This window comes from Aedes albopictus, chromosome 2, assembly GCF_035046485.1.
Source record: "Aedes albopictus strain Foshan chromosome 2, AalbF5, whole genome shotgun sequence".
In the NCBI taxonomy this organism is placed as follows: domain Eukaryota; kingdom Metazoa; phylum Arthropoda; class Insecta; order Diptera; family Culicidae; genus Aedes; species Aedes albopictus.
The window spans coordinates 11,438,664-11,460,671 of record NC_085137.1 but is presented as its reverse complement, the minus strand read 5'-3'; positions in this window follow the sequence as shown (position 1 = coordinate 11,460,671).

The window sequence follows — 22,008 nt, the reverse complement described above, 5'->3', positions numbered from 1 at the left end:
TAAAAAAATACTTCTGTAAATATTTGTGGAGGAATATCTCAAAGAATTGCTGGGGGAATTTCTAAAGGAATCCCAGGATATATTTCTGAAAGAACATCAGGAGGAATTCCAAAAAGAAACCGTCTAGACATTTCTTCGGTAACTCTTGGAAGAATTCCCGAAGGAATCACTGAAAATTCCCTGAAAATTATTAATGGGAAACTCTTTGAGGTAATCTTTTACTGACATTCATGAAAAATCCTTAATCTACTCAAGGAGTAATATTTATGAAGGAATTCCTGAGTAAGTTTACGATGGAATCTATGGAAGAATTTCTAAAAGAATCCTTAGAAAAGTTTTTGAAAAATTTTTTAGGTGTCTTATTTCTGTAGAAATTCCCTGGAGACATTATTTACCCTTCAGGACGCTCACCGTTGTAAAAATTACAACACTATTAAAAAAACTGGCTCGCCGTATGCAGCGCGAGCGTGGTGCGGTATCAGCTGCTTGATGGCGCGCGTCCTGAAAGGGCCGCACTTTGGTGATCACGGCTCTAAAGGAATTCTAGAAATAGATGCGAAAGAAATTTCTGGAAATTGATGGAATTCCTATAAGGATTTATTGATAAATATTTTTAGAAAATCCTAAAGATATCTCTTATTTCTGATTTTCTGAAAAAAAAATCCCACATTTTCTAAAGAAATCCCTGGAAGAATTCTGGGGAGGTACTCTAACTTTCGTAGAAAAAGCTCAAGAAAAAAAATTAAAGAAGTTTATATTAAACTTTTAAGGAATTGTTTCTGAAAAAAATCTGAATTACTTGAAGAATCCAAGTAAAAATATCTAAAGGTAACCGGAATCATTGCGAGGTATTGTGGAGTAGGTTTGTTCCCGAGTGATAGTACGCATCTAGGTACGCATACTTAATTTTGCCGATACATACTGCTGATTATTTCATAAATGTGATAAGAACCTACTGAAGAACTTGTAGACAGAAGGCACAGAATGTTGCTAATTGACAAATTGAGAGATGAATTTGTGAAAAAAATCGCGTTCTGGTAGGCTTCGAACTCATGACTCTGTATTCGCTAGACCGGCGCTTTAGCCAACTAACCCACAGAACAAGTGTGTTCTGCGGAATAGAAAGCCAATCTGAACCCGAGACCACACCATGAACATTAATTGTTTAACGAACCATCTCTCTTTCAGCTTAGATGCCAATCCACAACATACCCGCGTTTGTGCCCAATAACTACAAGTGAGAGCGAATTGTTTCGACGCCTACTAAATTAGACACAAGCAAACAGACTTCTTGGTGGATAGGTATGCGGAGTGCGAGAGTAAGTTTCGGCTTCATATAAAAACAATTCGTTCGCACTTGTAATGATTGGGCACAAACGCGGCTGTGTTGTGGATTGGCATCTGAGCCGAAAGAGAGATGGTTCGTGAAAAAAGTAATATTCATGGTGTGGGCTCGGGTTCAGTTTGGCTTTCTATTCCGCAGAATCATTTCCTGTTCTGTGGCTTAGTTGGTTAAAGCAATGGTCTAGCGAATGCGGAGTCGTGGGTTTGAATCCCACCAGAACGAGATTTTTTTTTAGAAATTCATCTCTCAATTTGTCAATCAGCAACATTCTGTGCCTTCTAACTACAAGTATTTCTTTGGCGCCACTTCTTTGCAAGGTCCTGTATCTGAGGTTATACCAAATGTTTCTTTGATATTTTTTATCATAGGTAGTCAGTAATTTCCCGAAAAAATCTTGAAGGGCTTCTTTCTCATATTCCTCCAGGAATTCTGGTGCTACTTCAAGAAGTTCCTTCTAGAATTTCTCCTGGAGCTCCTTCTGGAACTAAGAATAAAATTCAGAAGGGATTGTAGAAGATTTCTGGTACAGTTTCACATGAAATTTCTGAATAGGATCTTCTGGAGGAATCACAGAAGAAAATTCTGGAAGGAATCCAGTGAAAATCTCGGAATGCTGTTTTTTTCTGAGGATCCTTCTAGAGTTCCTTTTTTAGTTCTTTGTGATTTTTTAAGGAGTTACTTCTGATATTCCTCTATAGTACAACCCTGCCAATGGCACAATCGTGTTGCACAAAAATGGCAAATGCCACGTCCAAATCAAAATCTCGAAATCACACCGGAGGAATGTGCACCGGCTGCTGGCTGGCTGGCTGGCTGCCTAGCATAGCCGTTCGGTCGACCGTGCAACAGTACAGTTTCGGGTGGACCAACCAAGAAAAAGTGTGATGATGATGGTCATGCCACGGTACGATCGACTGATGACGATGATGAAGGGCGCGCTGAAGACGCTGACTGGTGCTGGTGCACTACATTATAATTCACGCAGCCTCGTGGTCGTCGTCGTCATGCTGGGGTTTCTTCCTCCTTCCTCATCCGAAAAGAGAGATCGATTGCATCGGAAACTCGGACGAAAGCAACCACAATAATGTGTTGATATTAACACCTTGTAAAAAATGTATTATTTTCCTATGAATTATGGTTTATTATTTTGAAATTAAAATTGATTAAATAATTCGATTACTGCGGAGCCGGGCACGATCGCAGGACTTCCAACCAATGGATGATTCGTGGCATTGCGCTTCAAGGGTGTTATTATTCTCGTTCTCCTCTCGATGCACACACATATTTGAGAAATCGATTGAGGTCTATAGGGCCGAGGCCTGGCAGGGCCCTTTGGTCGCGTGAACTGTATGAGAGACCGTAGCAGCGAGATCATCAAATGGAACCGACCTCAGTCAACTCGCAAGGAACAACAGCGCCGAAAAAAAAAAAACAAGGCGGGTGATGATCATCTTGCGCGAATTGTTGTTGGCCGGATTTCTGCGAGATTATTTATGTGTTTTCGCGCATGATGCAGGTTATTTTATTCGCGCTTTTTGCACTCCTCCGACAGTGCAGTTTCGGTTTTCGGTATCTTGATCGAATTTTCGCTCGGGAGTTATCGCTCGGCAGTTGATCTGGAAATGTGTTTGAAGCTCGTTTTTATTTCCCCGAGCACGCCTGAGCTTGGATGGCTCTTAGCCACCAGACTGGTGAGAACTGACCTCGCGGAAATTGATGGCAAAGTTCGATTGCAGAAGAAGGTGCATCGACAGCTCGGAGAGCTGTGTAGTCCTGAATATAGGTAAGCTTCAGAAGTGATGATACGTCTTGGGCTTTTATTATTAAGCTTCACCAGTAGGATGGTATGTCTGAAATAGAGATTTAACTCCAAATCCGAAAGTAGAAGTTAGTTGATAAATCAAAAGATAATGACCGAAACATGTCCATTCTATCCTGATGGGATTCGAACCTACGGCACTGTCGTCTCGCTGTACCGATGCTTCAACTCACTGAGCCACATAATGTGGGTGAAAGTGAATAGATTTCTTTTCGTCGACTTCTCTTTCTAAAATTGAAGTGACAAAATGCAAGTTCGATTGTACTACCTTATTGTTCATCATTGAATGAAGGCAACCCTTAAAATAATGCGCAAGTAAACTCACTTAGAAATTATTCCAGCATTACCCAAACATTCAGCATTCACACAGAACCTATCGCTAAAATATTCTGCCCATCTCATCATGTCGCATTACTCACGTAGGCACATGTGAACCACCGTCCCCACTGGACACGACTTATCACCCAACTCGCGCCATCCAGATGACGTACGGTGATGAATTCTCAAATCAACTCGTTTTCATTTTTTTTTTTTTTGCACATTCTTTCGCTTAAGACCACCCATAAGTCATGCATAGCCAGAACGAAGAAAATCTTGGCAACACGCACTCAGCACCGGCTCGGCACCATGGTTTTGTCCATCTGGTTTATGTTATTGCTTGTGGTATGGTGGTTTGATGCAAACGATGCGGATGGGGCATCAGGCTCACTTTTCTAATCTCTTGGTCGATTAAGAAACCCATTATGACGAGGGGGACCAGCCGGGACGACGACTATCTCGCGAGGCGCGAGCTTCGGTCTAGGCAAAGTATTGTAATCCGTTAGTATGGTAGGGGGATGTGGGGTCAATGCTCTGATCATTTGAGATTTGGTACACTAAGAACTCTTTTCGTTCAAGTTTATTTTATGCAGATTCATTTTATGCTATTTTCAAAATGCCCTTTGAAGAGGAAGAGTGTTATTCAGTACTAGTAGACTGGAACCTTTTTTTGGGTGTAGTATAAGTTGTCCATTGTCTAGTGTAAGTTCTGTTCAATCTATGCAGCCTCTGGCTGAAGACGGTGTATGTAGTGCCTTTTTTACCACGAACTGGGGGACGGAGGTGCACCAATTGAAAATGTCAATTGAAAGTCAGTGCTTTTGGATCTTTTTTGTAGGGTAACTTACCACTGCGAAGAGTTTTATGATCTAAGAAGGATCTTAGTTCGCCATCACACAGTTTGCCTCTGGAGATTTGAGGTGACACCAAGGGGATATCCAAGAGTTTCCAAAAAGCTTAGAAGAACGGAGTTCCATAAGGTATTTAGGGCTTTCTCAGGAGGAGCTCCAGGGTGCTTTCGGTGGTTTCAGGAAGTTTTAGTTGTGTTTCAAGCGCATTCCAGAAGGTTTCAGTAGATTCTATGGTTCCAAGTAGTTTTATGATGGTTCAAGGGACTTTTGGGGTTTCCAGATAGGGATTTCAAATTTGTTGTAAGGGGGCGTCCATAAATGACGTAGCTTTTTTAAGCGATTTTTACTACCCCCTCCCCCCTTGTAGCATTTCGTCACAAATTTGGATACCCCCCCTTATAAATGACGTAGCTTGTTAAACACCCCCCCCCCCCTTAAGAAAATTTTCATTTCAAATTGCAAGTAACGCAAAAAAAAACTTAGTTCTGATTTCAATCATAACTTGTATGTTTAACGAATATTATTAAAAACAATAGCAAGAAAATATTGCTGACTGTGGAGTGGATCTGGTGTGATGGTTAAAGCACGTGACTATCACGCTGAGGACCTGAGATCGATGCTCCCAATACAGTTCAATACCATATTACTCTAGGAGCTCTTCCGAAGATATTAGTTTGCTCAGTAATAAGTCTGTTAAGAATATCAACTTGGTTTCAGTTGAATAAAATTCATCATGACATTTGAAGGACCCTGAAGGAGTTTCTTCTAAAATTCTTTCAGCAGTTCATTCTGGAATTCCTCAAGGAGTTTCTTCTGGGATTCCCATTTTTTGAGAATTCCTCTCTATTAAAATCCTCCAGCTCTTCGTTCTAGGATTTCTCCAAAAATTTCCTTTAGGATTCCATATGAGATTTCCTCCTTTTTTGTATTCCTTCAGAAGTTCCTTCGGAGATCCCTCCAAGAACTCCTTCCGGAGTCCTTCTTAGATTCCACCAAAAGTTCTTTTTGGGACTTCTCCGGGATTTTTTTTTTTCAAAGGTTTTTCTTAAAGTTTATCCGTGGTTTACTTTGGGCGTTCTTTCAAGGTTTTCTTCACCTCTGTTCCACCAGCAGTTTCTTCGGACATCTCTTCAGGGATTTCAACCAGAATTTATTTTGAGATTCCATCAGAACTTCTTTCTGGGTTTCCTAAAGAAGTCCCTTTCGGGATTCCTCCAGGAGTTCCTTCTTGGTTTTCTTCAGGAATCCACTCAGATATTCATTCCGAGATCTCTGCAGGAAACCCCTCCGACATTCTTTCAGATCCCTCCAGGAGTTGCTTCTGGGATTCCTTCAGGAGTTCTTTTTCGGATTCCTTCAGAAATTCCTTCCAAGATTCTTCTGGGAGTTACTTCTGGGATTTCTCGAGGATTTCCTTCTAGGACTAATCTAGTTTTTTTAAGACTCCTCCAGGATTTTTTCCGGCATCCATCCATTAATTTCATCTGGAATTCCTCCAAGATTATCTTTCTTATATTTGACCAGGGGTTCTATCTGGATACCTTCCGGGATTCCAAAATGTTGTTTTCGAGATTTCTTCAGAAATTTCTTCCGGGATTCCTACAATAATTTCTTCCGTGTTTTCTTCAGAAATTGAACCAGGAGTTTCTTATTAGACTCTACAAATAGCCCCTTCTGAGATTCTTCCAGGAGTTTATTCAAGTTTTCTCTAAAAGTTCCATCTAGAATTGCTCCAGGAACTCCTCAGGGGATTTCTTTTGGAATTTCTCTATGATTTCCTTACAAGATTCCTCCAGGAGTCTCTTCTGAAATTCTTCTGGAAGTTCCTTGAGAGACTCCTTTTGAGATTCCTCCAAATCCTTTTGGGATGGTTTAGAAGCTTATTCTGGAATTCCTAGTAGGAATTCCTATGAAAATTTTATCCTTCTCCTGTTGGGGAAACCTATAAAGAACACCATGAGAAATTCCTTATAAAGCTGCTAGAGCAGCTCCTTAAGAAATTGTTGGAGGAATTCTTCAATGAAGTCCTGTAGAAACTATACAAGAAACTCCTAGAATAATACCATAATGCCAAAAACAACCTTAGCGGCGTGCAGTGCCTTATAGCAAGCAGCAAACTTTTAGTCGTGAGAAGTATTTGAGCGAAATTGATTTTCATGAACATTATTCTTTCATTATTCATTATTTATTACGCAGGATTTCAAAACCATTTTCTCAGATACAGTTGTTTCGTCCGATAGCTGCATGTCTTATGAAAGGAAGTCGGCATTTATGTCCATTATTTGTTATTCACATTAATGTGATGGAATAAAAAGATCATGCAATATATTTTTTTATTTACTGGATAATGATACTTAATAATGCAAGTAAAACTTTTATTAATTACGAAATACTTTTTTTAATGAGCTTAGAATGCTACGTAGCATATCATAAACCCCTACCCCCCTATCGTCACACTTCGTCACAAAATCACAAACACCCCCCTCCCCCCAAAAAAGCTACGTCATTTATGGACGACCCCTAAGGTATAAATCCCTTCATCCCATTACATGGGAGTTTCAAAGGGGCTCGGGGTGTTTGAAAAGAATTTAGGTAGCTTCCCTTAAATGCCAATTCAACCTCCAAAACTACCTTGACAATCCCAGAAACGTCATCAACCCCTCTGAAACCCCCGGAACACTCTAGAATGCCCCTTGAAACACTCATGGAACTCCGCTGGAAACCCTCTTAAGGTCCCTGGAGCCCCCTGAAACTCTCCTGAGATCCTTTGTAATACAATCCCTGAACCCCCAATAGTTTGCCCATGACATTAGAGTGCGAAACCAGCTGGAGGTCCAATTTGGGACACTTAACGCATATAATCAGGGCATTTTTTTTCACCAATTGATTTGAACTACGGCTAGATACTGAGCATATCTCTCCATGAACAAAACTTCAAAGCTAATGGGTATAAAGTTGAATGTTATATAAGTGAGGACTACCAACTGTTTAATTGGTTTAGGAAACACTCACCCCTTTTTTGGTGTTTTGTTTCCCAATTTTGAGTTTTCAAATTTTTGCCTCGTCAATGCGGTTTTCAACCCCAGTGGGCCTTTTCACCCACTTTGGGAATCTCTGCTCTAAGGGAATCGCATGGAAATCTAAGGGAAAATGGGCGAACCAGAGTGTCTTAACCTTCCGTAAGTCGCGCGGGTGGCTACCTGCGTCAACACCACACTAAAGTGGAGTACAAAAAGCGAGTTTTTTTCAACGTGTTGTACAAAATACAACAGCGCGATTACTCGAGGGTTAAGAGAGGACCAATCAGGAAGGGTAGGGTCTCCGGGAGAGTTTTGAATGGTTTCCGAAAAGAATTCTTAGAGTTTCTGATGGTTTCGGGATTTTTTGAGCCTTACAAGAGCTTCAAGAGTTTTCAGGGTAACTTTATGATGCAATTCCAAGTGGTTTAAAGGAGGTTCAAGGACGTCCCAGGAGGACATCAGAGGGGTTTATAGGGACGTTACAACGTGTTTCAAAGGATTGCAGGGACATTTGAAGGTGTTCTACGAAGAATCGGAGGATGCCAGAACCGTCTCAGAGCGGCTTAGGGACATTTCAGAATTTCTCAGATAGATTCAGGGTGTAATGGAAATTTTAGGGTGTTGCTGGAAGTTTCAAAAAGTCCCAGGGGGCTTCAGGTGCGCTTCGGGTGATCTCTAGGAATTTCAGGAAGAGCCTTGCAGGTGCGTTTCAGGGGATCTCAAGGGATTTCAAAGTGGTTTCAGATGGTTCTAGATGGTTTTTGTAGGTTTTTTTAGAGGCTTTCAGAGAAATTTTGGCGGGATTCGTAGGTCTCTCAGGGGCAATAAAGGAGATATCAAGGACGTTTCAGGAAGGAGCTAAATTTCTGTCAAGTCTCTTTGAACCCCCGAAATCTCCTCGGATTCTTTGTGTAATTCACCTTCGTTATTACAAAGTTCATATCAGTTTTTTTTTAATTTGTGCCATGTTAGTCGAAGGTTCAGATACGTTACCAAACTTCAGCGATTAGAAAACCACTGGGCTGCAACCAAAATCTACAGATAAACATGGCGTAAACCAAGTCATAGCTGATGACGTAACGGAACTTAGGAGATGGCTGAAGGGTTCAAAGGACTTTCAATCGGTGGCCATCGTCCACTTTGAAACAGGCGAGCGTGTAGATCGGATATGCTAAAGTAATTGTGGAGTGTTCGAAACAGTTGATTGTGCCAGAAGTGAGGTGTGCCAGAGTTAACCATCATTCAGGTAACTAGCCCTCGAAAACCCTGATGGATCCTAACTGACCCTGGAATGTCCTTCAATAGGACCTTTTTTTCGGTTTCTTTAAAAACCAGCCTTCCGATTGTTGTGTCCGAGTACCGTCAGTGCACGTAACGGTTTGGGTTTCTGTAAGGTGCCCAAATATAAAAGTAAAGGATTCCCATTGTTCCTCTGGCTTCGGGCCATAACCACCAAGAAGGACAAAGTTCTCGAGCAAAAGCCCTAAATCCCAAGGAGAGATTCCCTTCTCGGTCCGACAGAGGGCAGCCTTGCCGTCGTCGACCGACTAAGCTTGAAGAAAGCGCCTGCAGTCCGGAACCATCTCCACACACCGCCATTCCAGTCATTCTCCAAGCGCCATTGTACGATCCAGACGTCGCAGATCAACGGCAGCTGTTCCGCCATATTGCCACAGGACGACATCGAGTCCAGCCAGCCATCGCTGGAACACAGGTCCCGCCACGAGCGTTCGCAGGTTTGTAGTCAACCAAGGTACGTGCCGTGAACCAGTGACAGACTACAGAACAACAGACAACTGAATACACCTTAATTGCTAACCGCTTTAGTGTAGTTTATTTGAATCTTTGAGCGCCTTAATAGATCCGCGAAGCCCCTCCGGTTGCTCGGTAGCGCGCCGACTCTGTGACTACGTTCGATTTTCGCGCTGCTGAGTTGTTGTCGGGTAGAACATTAGTTTCAGTTTTCAGCATTAGTTTCGGAGGCCCTCCGAAGCTCTCGAAAACGTACCTGAAGCCCCCTATAACTCCCTGTAAACTATATGAAAATCTTTATGAAGTTTCCTGAAATGCTCCGAAAACACACGAAAACACGCTCGAAACCCATGTAACGAACCTTAAACCCTCCGAAACCCACTGTAACGCACCTGTAATGCATCTGAAACCCGCTGAGAATCTTCTGAAACCTTTCGAAATACCTCCGTAATCTCCCTGAAGCCCCGTTGAATTCCCTGTGATGCATTAGAGACACTCCAAAAGCTCCATAAAACATAAACCTGAAACCTGGTTTATGAAACCTGGGAGAGACGAACCAGCCTCTTTAATAAAGACAAATCAATCAATCTACGAAACCTCCCAAAAATCCTCCGCAACTCCTCAAAATGCCTCCGAAACTTGCTGGAAATCCTCCGAAACTTTTAGGAATGCTTCCGAAAATCCCATGATTCCATTTGAACTCCCAGCAACGCGCATGAGACCTTTCGAAACCCCGAAAACGCACCTGTACTTCACCCTCTTGAATTTCTCCGAAGTCCCTAAAATGCCTCCGAAATCTCCCTAAAATCCTCTCGGACCTTCCGAAACCTCTTTGAAACCATCTGTAACGCCTCTGAAATCCGCTGAAATGCCTAAAAAAACATCTGTAACCCTAGGAATCCCCGCCAAAAAATGCCCAAAAATTTTCCAAAAAGAAAATGCCCAGTACTGTGCAGTAGTGAGACAAGCAATTTACACTGGGACTCGGTTGAGCTTTACTGCTTTTTCATTGATTCATTAATTCATTGCAACATCTCTACAAAGATTACACGACCCCAACAAATCGACGCTACGAATTTCGGTTCTGAGTAACATTGTTTAGTCAAAAAGACTAGAAGTGGTTCTTAGAATTATCATAAAACCAAAATAAAAGGTGTTAGGTTTTATTACGGTTCTCAAAACTTCTACAAGGCTAATTGGTCATCAAAATGTTACTTGGGAGTTTATGTTAGCGTTTCGATTGAGTGGCGTCAATAATGTCAGTGAAGTTTCGTCCATCAATCAGAACGTAGTAAATTCAAGATTACGCTGGATTATTTTTTCTTTTTTTTTGTCATCTGTAAATTTTAAATTAGGTACTTGCTAATTTTTCACAAAGGTGGTGTATTTTTGAGTCTTTTCTGTTACTTATACAAGCAGAAAAATTTATTTTTCTAAACATAATTAAATTCTAGATCGAATCAAACGATTCTTCAGTTTACTATAGCGACAAACTTATTTCTAGTTAAAACTGAACTGTTTCATTGCTTGACGATACATATATTTTCATTTTCCGAAAGTTTTGACAGTTTGTTAGAACAAACAGAGATTTGGTAGTTTCAACATGAAATAATGGATTGTTTTAAACGACTACACTTCCCGAGCAGGAACGAATAACTGACACATAACAGCATACCAAAATCAGGTATCATACCAAGACGAGGTATTGGTCGGTAACCCGAGCAGGAGAAAATAGCTGAAGAATACCAAACTCAGGTATGGAAAACCGAATACCTACAACCTGAATGAGGTATTAAGAAGCCCTGCATAAGAGGTAAAATACCTAAAATAATAACTGGTGTATATTCTGGGCATAACACGTGAATAATAGCCTCAGGTATGGCAATACCTAAATAATAATCAGCGATTTTTCCATACAAATAGCGTTTTTTCATAACTGAATAATACCTCAAGCAGTCCTCAACACCAAACCAATAACTCGTTGAGGTATTTCATCAATACCTACAAAATACCAAAATAAGTTATTTTCAAGACCTGGGTAACCGACCAATACCTTGTCTTGGTATGATACCTGACTTTGGTATGCTGTAGTTATGTGGCAGTTATTCGTTCCTGCTCGGGAATTCATGTTTTGAAAATAACTTATTTTGGTATTTTCTAGGTATTCATAAAATATCTCGACGAGTTATTGGTTTGGTGTTGAGGACTGCTTGAGGTTTTATTCAATTATGGAAAAATCACTATTTGTGTGGAAAAATCGCCGATTATTATTTAGGTATTACGATACCTGATGTCATTATTCACGTGTTATTCTGTGCACTCCAGTTATTATTTTAGGTATTGTACTCTAGAAATTTATCCAGTAGTTCTTTCAAGAATTCCTCGAGAGATTCCTCTTGGAATTTCATCATGGACTCCTCCAGTAATTCCCACAGAAATACCTTTAGGAATTCCTCCAGGATTTTTTCAAGGAATTTCTCCAGGAATTCTTCTAGGAATTACCCCAGGAGTTTCTTCAGGAATTGCTTCAGGAATTCTTCCAAAGATTTCTCCACGAATTTCTCCAGGGATTTTCCCATTGGTTCCTCCAGCAAATCCTTCGAAGATTCCACCAGAAGTTCCTCCAAGGACTCTTCCAGGAATTCCCAAAGGAATACCTCCAGGATTTTATCCAGGAATTACCCCAAGAATTTCTTCAGGAATTTCCCCAGTAATTTCTCTAGGTATTGATCCAGGAATTGCTTCTGGACATCCTTCAGAAATTATGTCAGCAATTTCTCTAGGATTTTTTCCAAAAAATCTTTCAGCGATTTTTTTTTTTCAGAAATCCTCTTAGGAATTTCTCCATGATTATCCACAGGTATTTGTATGGGATTCCTTCAGGCATTTTCTGTAGGAATTTCTTCTGAGATTCCATCTTGAATTGCTTCAGGGATTCCAATAAAATTCCTGTGGATATTCCTGGAGACATTTCTTATGCAGGGCTTATCAATACCTCATTCAGGTTGTAGGTATTCGGTTTTCCATACCTGGGTGGCTATTTTCTCCTGCTCGGATTTTGTCACAAGCAAAGTCAGTATGTGATTATGTTGGCGAGGGTAGCTTCGGCGGCAGCTCGGAAATCTATTTTTAGACACTCGGCAAGTGGATGGACAAAAATGCGAAACCGATCAACTTTTTGTGAATGCTGTCTTGAGTACCTGCGCGTTATCCATCACGGTCAAAACTGCACTTGGAAGTTAGGGTGATGGATTTGATACACCTTCCTCGTTCTGGCGATGTTGGGGTAAGCAAAGCATTTTAAAGATGTGTGAGTGCTTCTGGGTCAAGTTTTAGGGCCCCATTTTGTAGAAACGTTTCAACGTTGGAATGACGGTAATTGGTTGGTTTTGTCAATAAACTTCAAGTAAGAACAAAGAAAATTGACTTTGGAATAAGTAAATTCCCTGTTTGAAAATCAACAATGCGTTTCATTGTTTTAAACAAGTGTAATTTTTCTGCGTGTAAAATTCTTTCGCAAATTCTGATGGGCGTCTAACCCCCAGCTCCCGTTCTTGTATCGACGGAGGCAATTATGGAATCATGACGCTGTGCCGGCGGTATAATGCATCAAATCTAAGCCTTTAATGGGTCAACTAAATCATCAGCCGGTTGTGGGTTGTGCCGGGAATTAATCAAAAAAAGAACTGCGGTGGATAAAGTTTTCCTCCTCAAGAAGCCTTAGCAAAGCAGAAGGAGGAAGCAGAAAAATGTGAAGGTATCGCTCGCTCCATCGATGCCGCCCGAAGTGCTGCTCCCTGTGGGGCTAATTTGTTAAAAAGAAAAGTTTTTTTCGGTCCTCACAGTGCAGTGGAAATCCCAGAAAGGATAGAGAAAGGAAATTTGTCCATCATGATGAAAGGGAAAAGTGTGGCGAACCATGGAAGATATCTTTTCCTGCACATAGTTATTTTCTTTCTGGCCACTTTCTTTCAGAATGAACTCCTCCTGGCTCTGGGTTCGATTGAGGATACGATGGATGGTGGCGGTTGCAAAAGTTGTGACTGCGAACCAGTTGGAATTAATCGGAAGATTAAAAGCATCCCGCATGGAAATTACTCACCCACCACCCCTTGCGGCGGTCATCAGTCGACTCGACGGTGCATCCTCTTTAGAAGGAGCTTGCAACAAACTCTTGGAAGGACAATTTTTCCTTTTCCGATGCTATCTTGGGCACTGTCTGATACCAAAGCATTGCCAGTTGCTTGTTTGGAAGAAAGGCGCGGAAAAGTTTTTCCTCGTTTTCCGGCTTTTGTCATCTTCGATGACTGATTATATGATGACCCGCGTGCGAGGGGTTCTCCCTCTGTCGGGCATTTTGTCATCATAGTTATCTGACTGACTTGCTGGCTGTTCGGCTAGCTGGAGGAAGTTTGAGATTAATTAGCTTTTTACCGTAATCCTTCAATCTCCGAGTCCGCGTCACTGCTGTTGCTTGTCCGGTTGGGAAGGCATGAAGACAAAGGATTTTTCGCTTGTCTAGTTGCAAATCTTCGAGCGTGACGTTATTTTATGCTGGTTTCACGGAAGAAATGTGAGTTTGTAGCCTTCGTGTGCATTTGAAAATGACATCATACAAGGGTTTTAATATGCATCGTTGAATACAAATGTTGTTATTCATCCTTGAGTTACGTTGTTTGAATGCTCACAATAAGCTATTATTGCTCGTTACCTTGAGCAGAGTCGCACACACAGGAACTGAAGAACAGAGACCCTGTATGTAAAGATGTAATACCAACATCGAAATAGTGTATCAAAAATCATTCAAATTTCAGATCAAAAAGCATCATCGCTTCCAAAGCCAAATATCGCCTCAAAGTATTATTTCTTCTTTTATCTACGTCGTCGTGACTGGAAGCGATTCATCAAATAATCCAACACCCAAATGACTCCTCACCAAAAGCGACGAATGAGAATGCCAGCAATCGCACGAGAAGAATCTCCTATTATTTGTTTGCACATTCAGTCGATCCAACGTTAGCAACTATCTACTTGGAAGATCTCATTCTTGGGTCTCCTCTCCTTCCCTGCTTCCACCATCATCAGACGCAATCGAACGTGATGTTTTTTTTTTTTCCTGAGATTCCGATAACGAAATTTCCTAGGAATTCATTCTACCAGCCTATCGAATCTCCCCAACTCCAATCGCCAAAATCTCTCGCCTCGTCGTGTGTCATGGCACTGACTGTGGAGTCAAAATGTGTGCCCAATTTGTGGCATCTATTGAGAACAAGTCGCACGTTTAGAATGTAGTCTAGATGTATGAGCGAATCAAAGACGTAGCTGACAGAAGGAACAGAGCTCACGCGGCTGGTGAGATCAGAATCACACCTTCACGAGGACGCGATGCGTATACCCCTTGTTGCCTATTCTGTGATGGTAAGCTAGTAAATCCGTCGTCATTGATGCTGTCTCCAGCAATGATGATCGATTAAATTCGCAGCTTGGTTTGGTATGCCTATAGATACACAAACTGGATACAAAGTAAAACAAAGGGGCGTGCAGTTAGAAATTAGAGGACATAAATGTGTTTGGATCGGTTTTTGCGTGATTCGGTTGTGTGATTACACTCAGTGATCAGTTCAATTAAAAGTTATTAAAAGACATTTAGAAATTGGTGAGCACGTTTCACATTATTATGTTTGTATTTTCTGTATTGCTGGTGCGGTGCCTTTGGATATTCTCCAAGAAATTACTTCGGGAAATCTTCCAAGAAATTTTATGATTTTTTCCAGGAAACACATAAGAATACTTCCACAAATTCTTCGGTGATTTCCCTATAGCTGCTTCGAGGATCGCTCTAGGAGTACCTTATATATGATACATAAATTATGTCACTCAAAAATCGAGCTTTTTCAATCCCTCTCACCCTTATATCACACTTTTTGTATGGGCCCTCTCTGTAATTTGTATGGGTAGTCACTTTCTGAGAAACCCCCTCCCCCTCTACCCCCTCAAAGCGTGACGTAATTTGTGTACGTTCCCAAAAACTCCAAGATTTAACAAGGGAATTCATCCAGGATTTTTTGCAGAAATGTCACCAAGTTTTCGTTCAGGAATCTCCCAGGAGTTCTTCCGGGCATTAATACAGAATTTGGGGAACTTGAAAATTATTCCAGCAATACTTCTTTGGGAATTCCCTTGCTGAATTATTCCAGAACACCTTTGCGGAATCCTCGTAAAGTTTCTTCAGGATTTTCTTTTGATTTTCTTTGGAGATTCTTTTAGTTAGTTACTTTACATGTATCTTTAAGAATTTCTGAAGGAATCTCTCAGGAAACACTTGAGGTAGTTCCTTATCGAACTTTTCCAGGAATTTAAATGGGTATTATTTCAGGACATCCAACAAGAATTATTCGAGAAGTTCCATCAGGAATTCCAGAAGCTCATTTGGGAACTTCTCCTGGAGCTTTTTCTAGCATTTCTCCATGACTTTTTCGGTATCTTCTAGTGGAGTTCGTTCAAAATTCCTCCAGGAATTCTTTCCTATGAGAATTCTTCCGGAAATTCTTCGGGTATTCTTGCAAGAATCTCTTAGAAACTCCTTCGAATTTTTCCAGGAATTTCAGGATAATAATCTTCAGGAATCTTTCCAAACTTAAGTTTATATCAATTTTCTCAGAATATGTCTCCAGGAATTTGTTTGGGAATTCTACCAATGATTTCTTCTTGAATTCGGGAATTGTTTCAAGTGATGTTTCAGAAGTTTCTTCAGGAATTCCTTCGGGAACTTCTCCAGGAGATGGTTCGGTAATTTCAAAAAAAAAAAAAAGTTGTTTCGAAAATTCATCCAAGAATTCCTATGGGAATTCTTTCGGAAGCTCTTCAGGAATTTTCGTATGAATCTCTTTGGAAATTCCTTCATTCTGGAATTCATAAGATTTGTTCAGCAACTGTTGGATGAATTTCTTCAATAATTCCTTCCATTTTTTTTAGATTTTTTTTTAGAATTTTTTTCAGAAATTTCTCCAGGAATAAATTTATAAACTCTTCCACAAATTTCTTCAGAAATTATTGCAAAAATTTCTTTAGGAACCTCTTAAAAATTTCTTCAAAAATTTTTGGAGAATTTGTTTGAATCTCTCCTGAAATAGTTTCAGGATATTTTCTAGAATTTATTCAAGAATCCATTCAAAAATTTCTTCAGTTATTATTCCAAGAATTTGGTCAGGAATTATTCCAAAATTTCTCCAGGAAAAAACTTCTCCAGAATTTTGCTTAGATATTCCTCCAGGAATATATCCAGCCTTTTTTTTTCAAAGTATTCTTCTGGGATTTTTTCAAGAATTCTTCCAAGAAATCTTCCGGTTAATTCATTAAGGAATCGATCCAGATTTTTGTAGATTTTAAGCAATTGCTCTGAGATTTTCTCTAGAGATTTTCATGAATCCCTGAAGGTTTTTTTCCCTGGAAATCCCAAATAATTCTTGCAGCTTTTTTCCATCCTTCCAGGGGCATGCAGTTAGAAATTGTTTGGATCGGTTTTTGCGTGATTCGGTTGTGTGATTACACTCAGTGATCAGTTCAATTAAAAGTTATTAAAAGACATATAGAAATTGGTGAGCACGTTTGACATTTTTATGTTTCTTTTTTCTAAAGCAGTATTGCTGGTGCGGTGCTTTTGGATATTCTCCAAGAAATTACTTCGGGAAATCTTCCAAGAAATTTTAGGATTTTTTCCAGGAAATACATAAGAATACTTCCACAAATTCTTCGGTCATTTCCCTATAGCTGCTTTGAGGATCGCTCTAGGAGTACCTTATATTTTTTCCCAGGTGTGATACACAAATTATGTCGCTCAAAAATCAAACTTTTTCAATCCCCCTCCCCCCTATATCACACTTTTAAAATTTAAATTTAAATTTAAAATAAAATTTGTATGGGTAGTCACTTTCTGAGAAACCCCCCCCCTAACCCCTTAAAGCGTGACGTAATTTGTGTACGGTCCCAAAAACTCCAAGATTTAACAAAGGATCCAGGATTTTTAGCAGAAATGTCATCAAGTTTTCGTTCAGGAATCTCCCAGGAGTTCGCATTAATACAGAATTTGAGAAACTTAAGAACTATTCCAGCAATACTTCTTTGGGAATTCCCTTGCTGAATTATTCAAGAACACCTTTGCAGAATCCTCGTAAAGTTTCTTCAGGATTTTCTTTTGATTTTCTTTCGAGATACTTTTAGTAGTCACTTTAAATGAATCTTTAAGAATTCCTGAAGGAATCTCTCAGGAAACACTTGAGGTAGTTCCTTATCGAACTTTTCCAGGAATTTAATCGGGTATTATTTCAGGACATCCAACAGGAATTATTCGAGAAGTTCCTTCAGGAATTCCTGCAGAAGTTTCTCGGAATTCCTCCAGAAGCTCATTTGAGAACTTCTCTTGGAGCTTTTTCTAGCATTTCTCCATGACTTTTTTGGTATCTTCTAGAGGAGTTCGTTCAATATTCCTACAGGAATTCTTTCCTATGAGATTTCTTCCGGAAATTCTTCGGGTATTCTTGCAAGAATTTCTTAAGAATTCCTTCGAATTTTTCCAGGAATTTCAGGAGAATTATCTTCAGGAATCTTTCCAAACTTAAGTTTATGTAAATTTTCTCAGAAAATGTCTCCAGGAATTTGTTTGGGAATTCTACCAATGATTTCTTCGGGAATTCAGGAATTGTTCCAAGTAATGTTTCAGAAGTTTCTTCAGGAATTCCTTCGGGAATTTCTCCAGGAAATGGTTCGGTAATTTCAAAAAAAAAGTTGTTTCGAAAATTCATCCAAGAATTCCTATGGGAATTCTTTCGGAAGTTCTTCAGGAATTTTCGCATGAATCTCTTTGGTAATTCCATCATTCTGGAATTCATTACATTTGTTTAGCAACTGTTCGATGAATGTCTTCAAGAATTCCTTCCATTTTTTGAGAATTTTTTTAGAATTTTTTTTTAGAAATTTCTCCAGGAATAAATTTATAAACTCTTCCACAAATTTCTTCAGGAATTATTACAAAAATTTCTTTAGGAACCTCTTAAAAATTTCTTCAAGAATTTTTGGAGAATTTGCTTTAATCTCTCCTGAAATAGTTTCAGGATTTTTTTTCTAAAATTTATTCAAGAATCCATTCAAAAATTTCTTCAGTTATTATTCCAAGAATTTGTTCAGGAATTATTCCAAAATTTCTCCAGAATTTTTTCTTAGATATTCCTCCAGGAATATATCCAGCATTTTTTTAAGAATTCTTCTGGGAATTTTTCAAGAATTCTTCCAAGAAATCCTCCAGTTAATTCATTAAGGAATCGATCCAGATTTTTGTGGATTTTAAGAAATTGCTCTTAGATTTTCTCTAGAGATTTTCATGAATCCCTCAAGGATTTTTTCCCTTGAAATCCCAAATAATTCTTGCAGCTTTTTCCCATCCTTCCAGGATTTTTTCAGAAAGCTCTCCGACAATTTCTTCAGGAATTTCTCTAAGAATCCCTCGAATTTGTTTCTTTCCGAAAATGTTCTATGAATATCTCCAGAAGTTTTTTAATGAATCCGTTCAGGTTTTTTTCTTAACAATAATTCCACTTTGGAATACTTTTTTAGATTTTTTTTTCTGAAATTTTTGCAGGAAATTCTTGCAAGAATTCATTTTGAATTTTTTTCCAAAATTACTTCAATGATTGTGCAAGAAATTGTTCAAGAAATCTTTCCAGCAATTTTATCAGAAATTTTCAAGGATTTTCGTCAGCAATTCTTGGACGACTACGCTTCCAAAAATTTTTTCAAGAATTCCTCCAAGAATTCCCCAAAAGCTTGTTCGAGAATTTATTAGCATTTTTTCCAGATTTTTTTCAAGAATCATTCCTTTTTTTCAAGAATCCCTCCCGGATTTTTCTTTCAGAAATTTCTCTCAGCATTATTCAAATTTAAACAGATTTATTTTCAGTAATTTCTTCAGAATATTCGGGGAATTTCTACAGGATTTTTTTTTCCAGTGATATCACCAGAATTTCTTCAGAAAAAAATCTATAAACTGTCTCAAGAATTCCTTCAGCATTTGAATATTTGAAAACATAATGTGCACACATGTAACAACAAGGGAAAAAAACGCGAATACAAACCGATTAGTCGAAACACCACCCCAAAATACTGTATTTTTTCAGGAATTTCTCCATGATTTTTAAGATTTTTTTTTCGGGAAAAAAATTAGGAAATCCTTCAGGAATTCCCCATCATTTTTTTTCAGAATCCTTTTTTCATGAATTCTTTCAGGAACTCCCACTGGAATTCCTCCAGGATTTCTTCCAATAATTCCACCAAGAATTTCTTCAGGAATTCTTGGAAGATTTTTTTTTCTTAAATTCAATTAAGCTTTTTCAGTAAATTCTCCAGGAATTTCCGGAGAAATTATTCTAGACATATATCTAGGAATTATTTCCGGATTTTTTTGTCAATCACTCCAGGAATTTTCACAAGTTTTTGTCTTTCAGCAATTCCCCCTGGATGTTTTTGGAGGAATTCCTTCAGGAATGTCTTCATGAAAATCCCTGCAGGATTCATTTCAGAAAATGCTCCAAATTTTTTTACAAGCTATTCTTTGAAGGCTTTGGCAGGAATATTTCCAGGTTCTTTTAAGAATTCCTTTAGAAACTTAAAAAAAAATCTTAATAATTCTCCTAAAAATTTCTTTAGAATTCTGGATTTTTTTCCGGAATTCTCCTAGGATTTTATTTTGGAATTCTTCCAGAAATTTCTTCAGGAATTATTTCAAGAATTCCTTCAGAATTCTTTTCTTGAGAAATTTATTCAGGAATTTCTCCAGGATTTTTTTTCAGAGACTTTTTCAGAAAATCTTCTAGAATTTTTCGTCAGAAAATATTCAAGAAATTGCCTACAGGTTTTTATTTTCAGAATTTTCTGCAGGATTTTCTTTAGGAATTTCTCTAGGAACTCCTACAGGACTATAGGAATCCCTCTTGAAATTACTTCAGGATTTCCTTCATGATTTTTTTCATGATTTTCATGGATTATTCCAGCAAATTACTTCTTTTTCAGAAATCGTTCCGGATTTTTTTTCAAGAATTCCTCCAGGAATTCCCTAGAAACTTTTGTAAGATTTTTCTGGTAATTCTTCCAGAAATTTCTTCCGGAATTCTTTGAGAAACTTTTTCAGGAATTCGTTTTAAATTCCACCGCATTTTTTCAGGAATTTCACAAAGATTTTTCAGTGATTCTTCCAAGAATTTTTCCATACATTTTTTCATCAGAAAGTATTTCATGAATCTTAGGAATTCCTTCAAGATTTTTTTTTCAGGCATTTCTCCAGGATATTCTTCAGAAGTTTCTCAAAGAACTCCTATAAGAATAACTGCAGGCTTGATTTTTTTTAAGAATTCGTGGAAATATTTTTTTACAGAAATTCTTTCACGACTATTTTTTTGAGACCTCTCAGTCTTCTTTAAGAATTCATTAAGCAATTCCTCCACGTTTTTTTCAGGGATTCCTCCCGGAATTTCTTCAGAAATTCTACTAGACGTTTCTCCAAGAACAATTCCCGGAATTGCTTTAATTATCGCTCTAGGAATTTCTTTTGGTTTTTCTCCAGGGTTTTCAATTTCATATTTCATCCAGACCTTTTCCTGTGATTATTTCAGCAATTTGTTCATGTTTTTTAAGCACGGATTTTTCTCAGGAATATTTACAGTTTTTTTTTTCAGAATTCTTTCAGGAAATTCCTAGAAACTCTAAGAACTTTTTAAGTAATTGTTTTTCAGGAGTTGTTGGTGAACTTTTACAGGAATCTTTCCAGAACTTTTTTCCGAAGTCCAGGAAAAGTTTTCCAGGAATTCCTTTAGTAATTCTGCCTGATTTTTTTTAAGGAATCATTCCAGGAACTTCTCAAACAGTGGAGGAATATTTTCAGAATTTCTTCCATCAGAAACTCTTCCGGAAATGTCTACATGAATTATTCCAAGATTTTTTTGAGATGTTTCTTAAATCTTTCAAGAATTGGCTCAAGAATTTCTCCAGGATTTTTCCAGAAATTCTTCACAAAATATTCCATAAATGGCATCAGGAACTCTTGCAAGATTATTTCTCCGTGATGTTTTTTTTAGAAACTCATGGATCAATATTTTCAGGAATTTCTCCAGGATTATTATTCAGGGGTCTTTCCTGGAAGTTTTTGAGGAATTCTTCCAAGAGCTCGTTCAGAAATTTCTTCATGAACTCCTCTGGATTTTTACAGAAATTCCTCAAGGAATTTCTTCAAGAATTTCTCCAGCAATTTCTTCACAAAAACTTCATTGAGTTTTTTCTGGAATCACTGTAAGATTTTTTCAAGAATTCTTTCTGGAGATTTTTTCAACGGGATTTTAAGAATTCCTTCAGGAATTTCCGAAGAAAATTTTCGAAAAAAAAACTTATTGATTTCTTGAAGAAATACTAAGAAGAATTTGTGGAGGATCGGCTGTGGTAATCCTCAAATGAGCTTCGAAAATATTTCGAAGCTCCGAATAGAAAAATTGCTTGTTGGAATCCTGACGAAATTTCTGATGAAACTCCTGGTGTTTTGAACAAACGAATTCCTAAGTGAAGGCTTAAAGAAAGCTTCGATTGATCTCGTGGGGGTATTTCCAAGGAAACAATGGTTCTGTTGAAATTTCTGGAGTATTTCATAATTGAACATGTGGCGATTTTCAAAGAAACAGCCGGAAAAGTTATCAAATGTTCTTCTGGGGAAATCCCGATGAACTTCTGCATAAATTATTTACTCCTGAATAAAGTTCCTAATACATATAAGGAAGAAATAACGAAGGAACTATTTCTTAAAGTAATTTTAAATGAAACTTCCAGAAAGATACGCAGTGCAATTCCTGGGGAACCCCACGATGGAAC